General features: G+C 58.5%; 1 pseudogene across 1 annotated transcript; it reads right to left on the bottom strand.

Moving 5' to 3' along the window:
• Window positions 1-735: 735 nt before the first annotated feature.
• Window positions 736-14,829, bottom strand: LOC307198541 (kinesin-like protein KIF19; annotated as a pseudogene). Its single transcript has 11 exons — window positions 14,711-14,829; window positions 13,492-13,543; window positions 12,727-12,806; window positions 10,551-10,661; window positions 9,088-9,174; window positions 7,987-8,122; window positions 7,686-7,775; window positions 7,192-7,386; window positions 3,985-4,139; window positions 3,252-3,361; window positions 736-1,042 (listed from the first exon to the last, which is right to left on the bottom strand). The product of its transcript is annotated as a kinesin-like protein KIF19 (transcript).
• Window positions 14,830-15,154: the final 325 nt, after the last annotated feature.

The raw sequence follows: 15,154 nt of genomic DNA on the forward strand, positions 1-15,154 counted from the left end.
TACTGATTAATTTTAGGGTAAAACTATGGTGTGCTCTACCCCAAAAGGAGACCTAGATCAAACCGATCTGGGGAGAAGGGAGGGATGGAGAGAAGCTGCCTAGCGGGCATGGGTTTCACTTTGGGGTGGAAACGTTTCAGAACGAGACAGAAACAGCGGCTGCCCAACACGGTGGATGTGCTGAACGAAGGGTTTGCTTTAAGACGGTGAATTTTATGTTGTGTGAGTTTTGCCTCAGTGCACTTTTTTGGAAGACCCTAGACGCTAACGTTAGGGGAAGCTGGGAACTCTGTAGTATCGTTGCCAATTTTTCTAAATTTAAAATTATTCCAAAGTGAAAAGATTATAAAAAGAAACTGATTTGGGAGGAAAAAATAAATAGGCAGCGTGAAGAAAGATAAGAAGAGATTAGAAGAGAGCAGAGAGACGGCTGCTCCCTGAGGCCATGGGGGACTCCCCTGGTGGCCACTGGTTAAGAATCCACCTTCCAACGCAGGGGACGCAGGTTCGATCCCTGGTCGGGGAACTAGGATCCCACATCCCACGGGACAACTAAACCCGCGCGCCGCATCTACTGAGCCTGCACTCTACAACTAGAGAGAAGCCCGTGTGCCACGACGAAAGATCCCGCGTGCGGCAACTAAGACCCGACGCAGCCAAACAAATAAATAAATACATAAAATATTTTTTAAAAAAAGGCCAGGCCGGGCTCGGCGGTCACCCCGGGTGGGGTGCTCAGTGCAGACACCGCTCCAGGAAGGGCAGGAGGACGCAGTGGGCCTCTGGTGTCCCGGACGGCCCAGCAGCAGGAGGCGCTGCGTGTGTGTACGGCCCCACCGTGAGCATCCCGGCCGCTGGGATGCTTCTCTTCTCCTTCCCCTGCTTCTCCACCTTGGCCTCGGGGTGCTTCATCTGCCTGCCCAGGTCGGAGATGACGTCCGCGTACTGCGCGATGTGGTAGGTCACGTTCAGCAGGTTGCGCCTGACCTGGTGGCGGGACGCGGCCAAGGTCAGGGCCAGCTGGCTGCCCCGCGAAGGACACCTGTCACCCAATGGATTATGCCAGAAAGACGCAGCACCTTTCGTCAGGAAAATGTAAATCAGTGCTATTCTGTCTTACAAGGGAAGGAGATTCTGACACCTGCTGCAACATGGGTGGACATGATGAAAAGTGAAATAAGCCAGATGCAGAAGGATCCATGACCCACACCACATGTGTGGTCCCTGGGAGAGTCAGGGTCACAGAGACAGGAAGTAGGGGGTGGGGCCAGGAGTGGGGGAGGGGAGGGAGTCGGTGTTTAATCGGGGCAGAGTCTCAGTTTGGGAAGATGAAAGTTCTGGAGACGGACGGTGGGGATGGTCGCCCAAAAATGTGAATGTGCTTAATGCCACCGAACTGGGCCGTTTCAAATGGTTCAAGGGGTGAATTTGATGTTATGTGTATTTTGCCACAAAAAACCCAACATTCAAACAATCCACGAAGAGGTTTTTGAAAACCCTCCCCATGGGTAACCACTGCTACCGTTTTGGTGTGAGCCCTTCCGAATCCTTCTCTGTGCGGTTTTATACATATACAGGAAGCTAGAGAGATACACGTGGGGAGTTTTGGGGGTGTGGGTTCAGCTTTGGGGGGGTTTACGTAAATCATAACAGACTGTAGCTGCTGTACTTTTACTTGCTTTTCTGGTCCAACGATGTGTCTTAGAGGCTGTCCGTCTGCACAGATGGGTCTACCCCATTGTCTGTAACAGCTGCAGGGCGGGGCCGCAACAGGGACACAGCAGGCAGCTGTCCCCTCCTCTTCAACGGGCACTTTGGGGCTTTCCTGTGACACGACTTCCCTGAGCACGTGGGTCTGAGTTTCTCTTTGGTTGATGTGGAAGGTGACATTGCTGGCCGCAGGGCGCACGCACTTAAGTTTCACCAGATGTGCACACTGGCCCTCAGTCCGCACAGACACGCTCTCTTTAGCGCTCGGGGCTCAGCTCCCTTGCAGGAGCCAGTCCCCCTGGTGGAGGACCCCTCTAAACCCGGCCTTCTCTGCGATCGTTCCTCGCGGCGCCCCGTGGCTCTCGTTTAGAGCACTTGCCACAGTTGGAAATGAAACGCTCCCCTGCGTGGGTTCTTGTCTCCTAGCTGCCTTCTCCTCGGCTAAGCTCGGGTTCGTGCGGGAGCAGAAGCTCTGATGATGCTGACGTAGTGCTGGTGATGGTTTTATGGTGGCACCTCGCTCAGAGCTGGACGTTGGGAAGGGCTCATCCCTTGTTGTCGACAAATGGTAATCGTGATAATAAAGTAACACCTATCATATGTTGGCCACTACTCACTCCTGTGCTAAGTCGCTAATGTGCATTATCTCATTGAGTGTCGCACAGCCTTAAGAGATGAATCCTTGGGCTGCCCTGGTGGCGCAGTGGTTGAGAGTCCACCTGCCGATGCAGGGGACACGGGTTCGTGCCCCGGTCCGGGAAGATCCCACGTGCCGCGGAGCGGCTGGGCCCGTGAGCCATGGCCGCTGAGCCTGCGCGTCCGGAGCCTGTGCTCCGCAGCGGGAGAGGCCACGACAGTGAGAGGCCCGCGTACCGCAAAAAAAAAGAGAGATGAATCCTTTACACTGAGTACAGCAGTGTAGACAGAACAGCACAGCAGTGTGAGGCACGGGCTCTGGAGCCAGGCCCCCTGGGCCCCAACACCAGCTCTGCCCCAGCTGTGGTAGGTTAGAGAAGCTGCTTTATCTCTCTGTGCTTCCGCTGCCCACTCCGTTAGATGGGATAATAATAGGACCTACCTCCTAGGGAGCCAGTTGCTGAGAATGAAGTAAATCAGATCGCAGTGAGAGCTTACAGCGATGCCAGGCACAGAGACAAGTCCTTTCCCTGAAACCTGTGAATGTGGCCTTATTTGGAAAAAAGGGTCTTTGCAGATGTAATTAAGGATTTGAGATGAGATCATCCCAGATTAGGGAGGGCCCTCAAATCAATGCCAACTGCCCTCAGAAAAGAGGAGAAAGAGAGGAGCACAGGGAGGAGGAGAAGGCGGAGCAGAGACTGGAGGGGTGTGGCCACAAGCCAAGCGCCAGGAGCCTGCGAGCTGGGAGGGACCCTCCCCTAGAGCCTCTGGAGGGAGAGCTGTAGGACTCAGTGAGCAGGCGGGAGAGTGACAGAGGGAGCGGGTGAGGAAGGTGGGAGGGCGCGGCTCACCGTCCTCTTGATGCTCTTGGTTCTACGTGTATAGCAGGGTGTCGTCCACACCTCCCTGCTCGGTACGTGTATAGCAGGGTGGTCCGCGCCTCCCTGAAGTGCGTGCTGGCTGGGCTGACGTGGGCAGTCATCACCGTCCGGCTGTTCCCTCCCAGAGCATCCTTCTCAGTGGAAGGCGCGAGCTGGGGATGGTGGGAACCAGGGTTCCCACCTGCCCGGGGGCACCATCCCTCCGCTACCTGTCCCGGGCTCCTCTGGACCAGCCCATCTGGGGTTCCTGCTCCAAACCCTGAGAAGGGCAGCTGAGGCTGGACCAAAGGGTTAATGCTCAGGGAGGTGACGCGCAGGCTGAGATGGACCTGCTGCAGGCCCGCCCCATCCTACTTCCACTCTGATGCAGGTAGATTAGACTGAGAGGCCAAACTCACAGAGCCATTTATTTGTTGCTTTGCCTATCTGTTTACCTATACCCTGCCTTGCTGTAGAATAAAGGTGACAGCATTCAGCTCAGTATGAAGAGGAATTTTCTCAGACCGTCTGTGATGAGACAGGCAGCCTTGGTGAGGTAGTGAGCTTCCTGTCCCTGGGAGTGTGCAAGCATGGGCTGGACCACACTCAGAGGGATGAAGGGGGGATTCGAGCAGTGACTAGAGATGATTTCTCCAGATAAAGCAGAGATTTTCCTGCTTTCAGGGGTTCCTGGAAGGGCCCTTAGGCCCAGGTAAATCCTGAAAGATGCAGTCAGATGCTGCAGCCACGCCTGTCTCTGGCCAGGGGCTCATACCTTCAGCAGGTGCGCCTGAGTTTGCTGTCCCGGGAGTTCACATGCTGCGCCTGGCTGCCGCCCTTCTCGCTGGGTGCGTTGACGCGGGTGCCCAGCGCCAGCAGGGAGCAGTTGATGCGGACGCCCTCCTTCATCCTCTTGCCTCGGTTCTGGGTCTGAGTGAGAAGAAGCCAGCTGGCGGGGAAGTGGTCCTCCCCCCCTCCCCGACCCCGCCACCTCCCCACCCCAGGCCCCAGGGGGAGGGGACTGAGGTCCAGAGGATGCGATAACCCCATCCCACCCTGGGAGGCTCAGGGTGGACGCTCTGACTACACTCCCACAGCCCAGGGACTGGAGACAGAAACGACACCAGATTCTGCGGTGGAATACCACACAGCCAGGAAAGGCGGTGAGGTAGAGCTGTTTACCAATGTTGAAAAGATGCTCTCTGTGAAGTGAGATAAAGAAGGGCTCAGACGGATGCCTGGGCGGAACAGTCCCCTTTTTATGATAAAAATACGAACGCGTGTGTCTTCGCGAGAACGTCCCCCCACGCCGAAGCTTTCTTGTCCTCACAGTCTCAGCTAGCGGTCCTCCTGGGGAGCGCCCAGGCCCCCTCACCCCACGGGGGTACCTGCTACCCTGTATATTTCCTCCAAGTTGCTTAGCTCTCTCGGCAACTATCTTGCTCTTTTATGCGTTTGTTTTTCCCTAACTGCTCCCCACAGAACCTAAGCTCCATGACGGAGCTGTCATCTGGGTTGGCCATCTGTCCCCAGAGCCTGGACACCGGCAGGCGTCTGGCCCACAGTGTGGCTGGATGTCTGAGCACTGAACAAATGTATAAAGATGCCTGCAGGGGCCTTAGGAGGACACACGCCAAACTGCTGCTGGGATGCCTGCCTCCCAGTGCAGCCGTTGTGGGGACTTTAACTGTCTTCCTTTAGCTTAACCACATTTTCCATATCTTCTGCACTGATTTGGTTACATTTGAAATCAGCAAGGAAAATAACGTTTTCTCTTTAAGGGACATGGGTTTTAGAGCCAGTTTGGAGCACGGCTTGAGAACGGCTTAAATGACATCTCAGACAGGTCTCCCAGCCTGTCTCAGTCTCCTTATTTGTCCAAAGAGGCAGTTGCTGTGGCCGTGGTGAGGACTTGGCGGGCAACGCGTGTAAGAGGCCAGCTCAGAGGTGGGCCCACAGAAGCGAGCAGCGAACGTGAGCTGCTCCTTTCACTGAGTGGGAGCGGCCGGCACGACCAGGCCATGGCAGCTGTCACGTGTCTGTGCCCCAGAATTCGGGGGTTTTCTCAGAGGCCTTGTGCCCTGGAACAAACTCTTCTGTGAGTGATTTTCTGTGAAGAAATGACAGACTGTGAGAGCCAACCAGACCTGAAGACAGCCCGCTGGGCCCCCTGAGCATACAGCTTAAAATCAAGGCCCAGAGAGGGACAGGGGCCTGGCCAAAGGCACACAGCTATTTGGAGCAGAGGGAGAACAAGAACCTAGGGCCTGAACCCTGTCCAATGGCCTCCCCAAGAGCTAAGAGCTGAGGAGGCTGGTCTCCACCTTGCCCCCGAGCACATGGCTGAGTCCAGCTGGCACGGGCAGACTCCCAGGGCTCCATCACACTCGGCTTGGTCTACATGAAACTGTCTGTACCCACATCTGTCTGTGTATGAACCATCTTTTATTTTCTGCATCCTAATGTTTTGTCATCTTGGGGCCCTGCTGCCCCTCCCAGGGTTGCCAGTTCCTTCTGATAACAAACAAGTCACCCGTGAGCACACCTTTCAAAAGCAAACCAGCCAACCCAGAGCCCTCACCACACCCCCTCCTCCTTGGGGCTCCTACACTCTGGGCCACTGTCTACCTGCCCTCATCACCCAGGGCAGCAACCAGACAACCAGGGATGGGCCCTGTGCCCCAGAGCCTGCTGGAATTATTCAAACTGGCCAGTGTTCAGCCTGCCTTCCCATGGAAGTCACGAGAGAGGCTCTGGCCCGTGTTTTCCCCTTGTTCCCTCTGCCTCCAGACCAACCCTGGTGCTTCCCCGTGTGGCCCGGCCTGGCTTCTCCTGCCCCCTCCTCTTGGGACCTGTGAGTAGCAAACTATCTCTCCAATGGCAGTCATCTTCTGATCTGCTGGCCTCACTGTACCTCAAATTTCATACCATATTAACACAATACATTGAACCTGTCGGCCTCTGGGCCAGCTGGCCAGGCACCCAGGGCAGGGCCAGGTGCAGGGCAGGTGAATGAATGAGTGACTGAATGAAGCAATGCAATGACTGACAAACCCCCAGGACTCAGAGCGTAGCCTGCAAACCGGAGGACAAATGTCATCAGTGAAAGGCATGGACCTAGGCCAGCTCCCTCCAGGTCCAAAGGCCGGATCACCTGATACCTGTGTGCAGGCACGATCACACCACCCCGTCTCAGCGGGGCGTTTGTAAACCAGGCGCGAGGCCGCCTGCCCTCCAGGTGTCGGGGGTTAGGGGGATGGTGAACACGAAGCACCTGGCGCATCAGAGGGACGTGAGAATGTCCCTTGTTGATAATATTACTGCTGTTCTGACTTGGCCTCCATCAGGCACCTTCTCTGTTCCTGGCGCTGGGCTGGGCCCTGTCCGCAAAGACTGCTCCGGCCCCTGGGGCAACGGTGAGCACAACCCTCGCTCCCAGCGACACGTGCCAACAAGGACAGCGAGCCAGGGGCGCGGGCGCAGGAGGCAGGTCCTTGGAGGGCATCCCGACAGCCACCCCCGCCACGCTGCTCCCTCCACCCACCAAACTCCTGATGACCTTTCCGGCTCAGCCCTGAGGCCCCACCCTCCTCTGGGCTCCACAGCCTCTGTGTGACCCCGAATCTCAAGGCACAGGCCTCCCCGTGCTGTAACTACCAGCTACACATCTGTCTCCCGCCCGCCCCCAGAGGCTCTGAGCCCCCCGCAGGTGAGGGTCTGGGGCTCGCTCATCTTCACGTCCCTGGTGCCCGGGAGAGCCTGCCACACGGGAAGCCCTCCATAAATACTGGCTCCGCGGGAGTGACCCCCAATACCTGCTGAGAATTCATTCGCTCAGCAAACGTGTAGTGGGCACCTCCCCTCGACCGGGTGCTGTCCTAGGTGCTGGAGACAGTGTGCAACAAGGACGGACAGGGTCCTGCTCCCAGACTAAAGGGCAGATGGACACAAGGCGAGTAACGGAGATGAAGAGGACAGGCACCTGAGACGCCAGCTCCGAGCCCGCCAGGTCCACCATGGAGAGCCTCCCAGTGTGCACTTCCTCTGCCATGTCTGTGCCGTGGCTGCGCCGGTGCACAGCGACCTGCAGCACGGCGTGGGAGCGGGACGACATCTTGCTGGTGGCGGTGGACTCCTGTGCGCGCTGCCAGTTGCCTTTGGTGAGGAGCTGCATGGTCTGAGGACAGAGGCAGAAGCGGGCAGACAGTCAAGGGCCCCTGAGTGGCCACACACTCCCTGCAGAACGAGAGAAGGAGACGTGCCCTCCCGAGCTCCTTAGGGCAGCTCTTCCCCAGCTGGGATGCTGATGGCAGAACCACATCCAGTGGAAGCAATTTCTGGTTTGTGGCATGAAGAGATTAATTAATCGAGTCAACTAATCCAGCAGGAATGGCAGATTGCTGACACTTATAGCACCACTTCTGCCTCCTCTACCCATGGCAGACATCACCAATGGATTACCCATCTCTAACCCACCGAGCCCTTTTCCATATGGAACTCCAGGCAGTTGTACAGATTTGCTGGAGTTGGCGGGTTCAGGAGGTCCCAGATCACTTCGTTATAAATCTGGGATGAGACAGAAACGCTGGAAGCAGTAGGTCTGATGCAAAAGAAGCACAGGGGCTTACCTATCACTGGGGCTTTGCATCTCCAGGGAAGTCTGGGATGCCCTGAGGTTTCCCGCAGGCTGGGGGGCCCTTGGGGTAACAGGTGGGGTTTTGCACTCATGATCAGGCCCGTTTTGCAGGCAGGGCAGCCGAGGGGGTGGGCGGCTCACCTCAAGGTAAGACATGGGCGCGCTGCAGTCCGTGCTCTCATGGGTCTCCTCGATGGCCTGGAAGAGGTCAGTGAGCATCTGCAGGTAGCTGCCTGGCCCCGCATCCATGGCAGCATCGTGTGGGTCTTGCTAGCACCTGCGGGAGGCATGGGATGCCCACCAAAGCAGGGCTCCTGGTCTGGGCTCCCCCCCCCCCACCCCGGAGCCTGGTCACACCTGCCGCCCGTACTGTGCAAACCGCCCTGGCTGCTCTGACATGCTCAGTTTCCATTTTGGAAACAAGAACAAAAAAAATCCTGTCTGAACAGCCTGATGGCTACTCTGGGGAAGAAAACCTGGGCAGGGAAAGCGGGAGGATACAAAGCGAAGATGCAGACAGTATCAGAGGAGGGAGGCCCAAGAGATGTCTGCACTTCTCTCCAAATTCGCTTTAAGGTGTTCGTGTTGTTCTCGTAATAGGAGAATTAACGTACGTGTTAAGCTTTCTAAGCAGTCCCGCTTCATGGGGTCCTCACCTCCTCCTTCCCGGTTCGCCCTGTAGGAGGGACCAGATGGCCCTCTTCCTTTGCTAGAGCATAGCACACAGCAGGTGCTCCCTGATGTTCGTTGAATGAAAGAAAGAATGAATGAATGCCATAAACAAGCTGTGACTTCGGACCAGGCTTCTCAGGGCCTCAGTTTCCCCACCTGTATAGGGAGGGGATTAAGGCCCGTCCAGCTCTGACCCTCTGTGATTCTAGTTTTCAGGCGGAGAGGTAGCTTAGCTTCGCGAGTGTTTGCCGACCCCAACTTGTAACTGCAGAGGAGAAATCTGCGGTTTTCATGGGCAGAAAAGTGTAGGCTTGGGTTGAGTTCCACACTCACTCCTACCAGCTGTGTAACCTTGGGGAAGTCCCTTTACCTCTCTGAGGCTCAGTTGTCCCATCTGTGACAGGGGGATCGTTCTACCTGCCTTTCAGGGCTGTTGAAAGAACCAAAGGAACCAACGGATGCAGAGGGACCAGTGCAAGGCCAGCACGTATGAGGTGCTTTGTGCTGTTAGGAAGAGCTCTGCTGCCACCAACCTCATTCCCTCCGGGGGACACCGGCCTTTGGCAGCACCTGAGGGGCCGTGGGCAAACACCGCCGCGTTGTATCCAGAAATGACGCCTTCCACTAGTGCTGGGGGGTGGCAAGGTACACGTCTTCCTGCGGACAGATGGAAGGAAGACAGGCAAATGAACACTCCGACCAGAGTCGGGCACCTGGCTGTCTGGAGAGGACAGGTGTATGGTGCCTGCAAACGCCCTGCTCCCCCGGACACGGACAGGGACCTCCACGGTGGCAGCCAGCGCAGCCACGGCACGAGCCCCACCCCAGTCCTGCAGCCGCCTGGACCACGCCGAGCCCCACGGTGAGACCACGGTGAGCGAGGATCGCACGAGAATGTAAGTGATAACTCCCACCATGAGGCCTGCCAGGTTTGGTACCAAACGGGTATGAGTCCTTTCCAGGGCTTCTGCATGAATTGAGAGAAATCAAAAAGAATGCAAAGGACTGGAAAGTAGTGACGGGGTTGGGAAATCCGGGAAGGGCATTATGACTCCTCTTATGGGACAAAACTAGGACCAGCGAGTGAAAGTTTCAGGCTGGCAGAATTTCATTTAGGGCAGCAGTACGTAGCGGTAGGAGTGTGTGGGTAGTGAGCTCCCTGTCCACAGGGGTATTCAAGGAAGGACATCTCCAGGGCTGGTGTCTGAGGGCATGGGCATCTGGCTGGACTGGAGAGAAAGGACGGTCCCCCTTCCTCTGCCTTCCCTGAACCCCCTCTGGGCCTGCTCTTCATCTCACTTAACTGTCCCAGCAGCCCTGGCTGGTGACACGAGTCAGAAGCATCTGAGCCCTGGTTGGACAGACTCCAAAGCTGGTGCTCCTTTCGTCCAGCCTTGGACTGACACTGTCTGGGACCTTGTCCTGGTTCTGCAGCTCTCTAGCTGTGACCTCAGGTCAGTTGCTGACCTCCTTAAGCCAGCACCTCACCTGTAAAGTGGGGATATCACCGTGTATTTTACAGAGTTGCTGTGACGCTTGGAAGACAAGGCGTGACAAGCACTTAAGCACAGCACTTGGAATGCACTAGCTGCTCAATAATTGATGACCTGGTCCTTCTACTTCCGACACCATTAAGATCTCGGCAGCAGAAGACATCTGTCTGCTCGGAGAGCCGGGCCTGTTTCCCTGGCTGGGGTGTGAGCCCCTGTGGGCAGGGAGTGTGTTCTAGCCCCGTGGCGGACAGGACACGGCTTTGTTGGATGGATGGGTGGGTGGACAGACGGACACATGGACACACAGAGGAATAAATGAGGATGCGTGTAAGGCCCGGGCACCTGGCGGCCCCCGGCATCCATGGAAGGGGTCTGCTACCTGTCCCTGGAGTGACCCAGAGCACCAACTTCCTCGTTTATCAGGGAGACCCCATGAGACGTCACGGATGAGGTCACCTGGCTGCCAAGCCCTCCCACATGAGGACACCCTTGGCGGGCCTGGCCCAGCGGGGCCGTGGGCTGGTGGGTAGGGCCGGGCACCTGGGAGGTGTGCTGGTCGAACACGATGTCGAAGATGAAGGTCTTCTCCCGGGACCGGTGTGTGTGCAGTGTGTCCTCAGGGTCCTCCCCGGGGTCCATGAGCACCACCGTCTAGGAGCAGTGAGAGGCAGGGCTCGGAGGAGAGGCCGCTCACAGGATCAGGGCGGAGGGAGGACCCCAGGCCTGGCCTCTACCCTCAGAGGCATCCAGGGGCTCGGCCCGGACCTGGGAAGCGCTGCAGGCCTCTGCGCTCACCCCCAGGCAGCCTCTCCACTTCCATCTGAGGGTGCAGCATCTCCGGGCTGCTGCACCCCCAAAGCCTTGACTGTGAGCCCCCAGGCCGGCTGGGCTCTGCTTCCGGTCCTCACATACCGGCGCCCAACCAACGCCGAATCCCTCGGGCCCCGCCTGGACGGCAGCCCGGATGCCCCTGAACAGCCGGCCGGGGCGCTGAGGGCTGGGTGAAGAGCCCCGCCGGCCACAGCGCCCTGAGTAGCACCTGCAGGTGGGCAAGGGGCTCTGCGGAGGGCAAAACACCTAGCCAGAGGCCTGCTACCGCGATATCTGCACGTGGCCCTAGGGATATGCCTGTCCCACCCGACTACCTCTTGCTCATGGGGCCGCGCCACCCAAAGGAAAGGGGAGAACGGAGGGGGGGGGGCGCAGGTACCTGGAGTGGGCAGGACCCGTCCAGCTCTGCAGCTCCGCGCTGTCTCTCTGAGCGCCTTGGGTGCCCCCTCCCCAGGGCCTCTCCTTTCTCACATAAATATGTAATTATACAGTAAGGTGTACGAGCGCCTCTGGGGACCGGGAGGTTCAGAAGAGCCTTTCCCAGGGGGCGGGGGCAGGGCAGCTGGAGACTAGTGGAGCTGTTTACTCTGGTGCGGGGCCTGGGGTGCACCAGGGAGTCTTAGGGGCAGGACTGGGCCCAGCAAGAGCCCCATCACCTGGCCACCCGCCCATTCCACCCAGGGCTGCCAGAGCTCCCTGGGAGGAGGTCAGCCCCCCCCCCCCCACGATGGGCGACGTGCCAGGATTTGGGGACTGATGAGATGACTTTGAGAGCCGCTATGGATTCCAGAAATTATTTGCCTTAACAGTTATTCCAAGGGCACTGCCTGCTTCCTCTAACTTGTGTCGTTTTAATGAGTGAGGTGCACACAGTTTCAAGACTTGTCAGCCTGTGGGACAGCAGCCGCTGCCCCACCCCTGCTGCCCCGACTCCTGTGGCTGACATTCGGGCTGTGACCGCCCTGTCTGTACAGAACACGGGCCCCTACGTCCCGCCTCCCAGTGCAGTCACGTCACAAATTTAGTTAGAGCCACGCCGTCTCCACGTTAAGACTATCTATGTAAACGCTCTTCAGAGCTCGACCAAATCCCTTCCTGCAAAACCTTGTTCCCCTCGGTGTAACAAGCGTCCTAACAGGTTTTACTCGCTTAGGTCTCCATGAACTCAGCACTAATCCACACCAGCCTCTTTGCCCACGCCCCTCGGCACGTTTACACACCCCAGACGTCCTGTCCACTCATCATCCTGCAGTGTCACCCCCGAGCTCCTCCCCTGGCGCCCCCGTCCCCCGAGCCGGGGTCCTTTGCCCTGGAGTGCAAACGCACGTCCTGGGTAAAGCTGCCTCTCTAGTGACAAGTGGGGAAATGCAATTCAATTTTCTTTTACCCCAATTTGGCATTTACGCTGGCGAGTGACGACCACGGGCAACGACACTTCTGCGCTGAGAGCTCAGCTTCTGAGCCTGTTCCCAAGGAGCAGGAATCCTTGGCGACGTGACGGCGTGACGGCGTGCCGTCGGGGTCCCGCAGGGGCCCTCTCCCAACTGCACACCTAGCCCCCACCGCCGATCTCCCCCCACCCCGCGCCAGGCTGCTCAAACGTGTCGTCAGTGACCGCCTCTGTCCGCTCCATTCTTCTCCGTGCTCTCAGCTCCCCGACATTATACTTTCTCTCTTGCTCGACGCCCACACTCCACCCCACCCCCACCAGGGAGGGAGCTGGGGCCGTGGGGGACAGGCCCTTGAGTCCCCCCTCCCCCCGGCTCCACCCCAGTGTCTGGAACGTGCCGGCCACTGTGAGCACTGATGTTTTCCGCAAGGGAGGGAGGGAGGGAGGGAGGCGATCGCACGCGGGCGAGCTCCGCGACCGGTGACACAGCCCCACCCGGTCCCCGCCTTGTGGGCGATGACGGAGGCCCCTTCCTCGCGGTCTGCGTCGCTGAGCGGGCGGGTCCGAAGCGCCACCTGCTGGCGGGACACCGCGGCAGCTGCCTCCTAGTCCTCCCAGGGCACGGAGACCCCAGCCCAACCTCCCGCTCACCTCCCAAGAGCCTCCCACTCCTGGGGAAGCAGTTAAGGCCGCTGAACCCCCAGGCCCCACCGGGTGCTGACTTCCGGTTCACAGCTCACGATGGTGCTGAGAGGAGCACTGTGATCAGGCCACCCTCTTTAGTCTGAACTGGGGAGACTGAGGCACAGAGAGGTGAAGCAACTTGCCCAAGGTCACACAGCGGCTAAGGAGTCCTACCACCTCACCCCGGCTCCTTTACCCCACCACCCGAGGGACCCAAACCTTCACGCAGGTTGTGAGCACTTTCAGAGCAAAAGTTGGTTTTCTGAGTAGAAAATCCCGGGGCTCTGTTTCCCATCATTCTCTGCCCCACCTCCAGCCCAGTTCTAAGGGAGTCCCACAGGAGGCCCTCCGGGATGGCGCCGACCCAGGCCTCGAATCCTCCTTAGTCACTGAGCTGTGAGCCGCCTGCAAGCCAGCACAATGCTTCCGGGCCTCTGCTTTCTCGTCTGCACGACGGGAAAGTTCCTCCTGGTAGAAACGGCAGCTTACAGTTCTCCCTGAACGGGGCCGGGGTCACGACAGGGTCTCTCTGTAACCAGCCTACAGGTCAGGGGCAAGCGCCGAGCCTCTGCTCACCCGTCTAATGGGCTGAGCTTCCACGTCACCCAGGAGACAGGCCTCGGGGGACCTGATGGGGCCGGGGTAGGGGGCGTCTACACCACTGCATCTGAGGGTTGTGGCCTAGGCCCTGAGCTCCCTGGGGAGTGAGACTCAGAGGGCAAGGGTGAAGGCACATCTGGAGGTGGGGAGCAGGGGGTCACCAGGTCCCCTGAGGGAAGGCTGAGCAGAGCAGGGGCAGAGCCCTGGACGGGGACCCGGGCTGACGACAGAGACCTGACCTGTGACAAGCAGGCACCTGGGGCAGCGGGTCAGGCAGCCACGCGCTGGCCAGGCACGCGGAGGAGAACATTCCCCGTGAGCAGCTGGTCCTTGGGCTCCACCTCCCTCCTGGCTGGGCTGCCCTGGGCCCGGGAGGGGCCGGCAGTGGGGTGGGAGGGCTGGCTGGCTGGAGACACGAGCTCCTTGCTCCCTGCTATGCTAGCAGGAGAGACCTGGCTGCCCGTCAGCCCCACGCTGCCCCGCTGACATCAGCGGGGCCCCAGGAGCCCAGCTGGTCCTTAAGTGTCTCAGGAACTGCCCACGTGGTTCGGGTGGGCCCCCTCGCCTAACGCCATGGCAACCCCAGGGTCCTACATGCCTCACCTGGCCTGCAGGTACGCCTGCCTGAGATCTGCACCCACCAGACTTGGCCCTTGGCCCTGGAGGCTTGTCCCCACCAAAGGGGGACACATGCCACCAGCTAACATTTGATGAAATAATCCCCTCGGACTACTTCTCCCCAAAGACACATTTCTAAAGCAAACTTGAAATGACCTGCGGGTTTTCTTGATTTTTAGGACATGGCTTTTAAGCCCCTTTCCCACGCTGCCAGTCTGCACCACAAGCCAGGGCCGACTCCCATGAACCATCAGGCGTATTCACTGCTTGAATGCTGCGCTCAACTTTTCCAACGCAGTCTCCAGGGAAGTCACTGCACGGTGAGCCAAGGAGGCTGCACCTGCCATCACGCAGCTCACCAGCGCGCCAGGTGACAGCAGCACTCCTCCCGCCCACAAGAGCCAGGGTGGGTGTAGGTGCAGTAAATTGCTACTGCATTTTCATATAAATCACGGAGACACCAGATCCGTGAAGTTCGGATCTGAGAAACCCAACTTAATGGTTCGAGCTACAGAGGCCCATTCACCCCAGCCACGGCTCTCAGTCCGGCCAGCCCGGCAGCAGGGAGCGGCCACACCCGGTCACTTGGTCGTCCATGGGCAGGAGTGTGCTGGTCACGTCCAGGTCAGCGCTGGGCTCCAGGACTTCTTGGCCACACGAACGAGGCCGGGGAAGGGGCGCCCCTTTAACATCCATGCTCCCCCCCAAAGGCCAGGCCTCTGACCCACCAGGCACTTGCTGGAGAGCCGTCACCAGGTTCCTACACAAGGGCAGACCCCTCACATCCTGACTGCTCTGGACACGATGGAGAGCAGGCCCGCGTGGGTGGCCAGGAGCCCGGCACCCACCCCGATGCCCAAGCTGGGGACACTCTTCCTGCCCCTCCCCCGGGTGGGTGGGGAAATTCTTCTACAAAGGGCCGGCCGTGGGACACCCAGTTCACAGAAAAAGAGAGACAATGCCAGCACAATTGCTTAAGAAATTTTTATTCACAAACTATGTAAAAGTTACAACTAGCCCG

The sequence above is a fragment of the Stenella coeruleoalba genome, assembly GCF_951394435.1.
Source record: "Stenella coeruleoalba genome assembly, chromosome: 15".
In the NCBI taxonomy this organism is placed as follows: domain Eukaryota; kingdom Metazoa; phylum Chordata; class Mammalia; order Artiodactyla; family Delphinidae; genus Stenella; species Stenella coeruleoalba.